The sequence below is a fragment of the Hypomesus nipponensis genome, chromosome 5 (genome assembly GCF_054491055.1).
Source record: "Hypomesus nipponensis isolate SF chromosome 5, ASM5449105v1, whole genome shotgun sequence".
Lineage (NCBI taxonomy): Eukaryota > Metazoa > Chordata > Actinopteri > Osmeriformes > Osmeridae > Hypomesus > Hypomesus nipponensis.
This window is the reverse complement of record NC_140365.1, coordinates 3477034-3478236: the sequence shown is the minus strand read 5'-3', so window position 1 is coordinate 3478236 and position 1203 is coordinate 3477034.

The window sequence follows — 1203 nt, the reverse complement described above, 5'->3', positions numbered from 1 at the left end:
TATTTATATATACACATGTGTGTGTAAATCTGAAGGACCTTTCTCCTGTACAAAGTATTAATAGAATGACTTGAATGTTTAAGAATAATTCTGAGAGAAACTTTTCAAGCCTCTGAATCTCCCTTTTCGTCCAGAAACAACTGAACACCTGACTGAACCCTTGGGGGGGGGGGGGGGGGATTTTGGAACTAAAGACTGCATGATATTTTTGCTAAAAAAAAATATGAAAAAAAGGGAAAGCTCTTGAGGGCAAAGACGTCTCAGAGTCTCATCCACTTTGTATTGATACTCGTTGTAATCAGTGTCCTCTGCGGCTCACTAAATCAGAGGAGGCTTGTGTTGGGCCTTCGACCCCCGATCTCCAGCTTTTCCTACCATATACCCTGGATAAACATGCACAGAATGATCCAGTTCTACACTGTACAGCAACCTGGTTTGGATTATGTGTCGTTCCTTATTTTATTTTTTTATTTTTTTTCCCCGAGTGACAACGATCTCTTTACCGGACATCCGCTCTAGCACGACGCTCGGGCACGACGCTCTGGATTTGAGGCCCATCTGGACAGGATGTGGTCTCTGTGTTTCTGCCCAGAGTCAGTGCAAACTTCCTTTGATTTCTCTTCTCATGTTGGTTTTTACTGCAATTTCCTTGGAGGGGAGGGAGGGAAAGGGGAGGGGAGGGAAGCTGTGTTTTTCTTTTGGGTTTAAAAGAAAAAGGAAAAAAGATGATTATTGTGGTTATTATTTTGTCTTGAAAAATACTGTGCTTTGGGAGAGTATCACCTGAACATGTCCTAGAGATGCATTATTAGATAAAAGAGTCACAGGTTCACATTATTCAGTTTGATTGTTAGAAAAATAAACATATACTGTACATTTAGTCATTACATTCAGTATCCTCATGGACATAGTTGGCAAATATTATTGCACAGTTTTTCTACCTTCTTTCTTGTGGTGAACTTGCTCTGTAGATACAGTATTCATTGGCATCATATCCAGCTTTGTGTTCTTTAAAGGAACAGCGATTACTGAGTGATTTGAAGTTAGTACACTGAAAAAAAGACGTGAGAAAATGTTGTGTATTTAAAAAAGGAGAATAACTTAGTTTGATATTGAAACATATCAGCTTGTAGTTTGACCTGTCGTCGTGTGTGTGTGCGTGTGTGTGTGTTTGTGTGTGTGCGTGCCTCCTTCCTCGTTGTG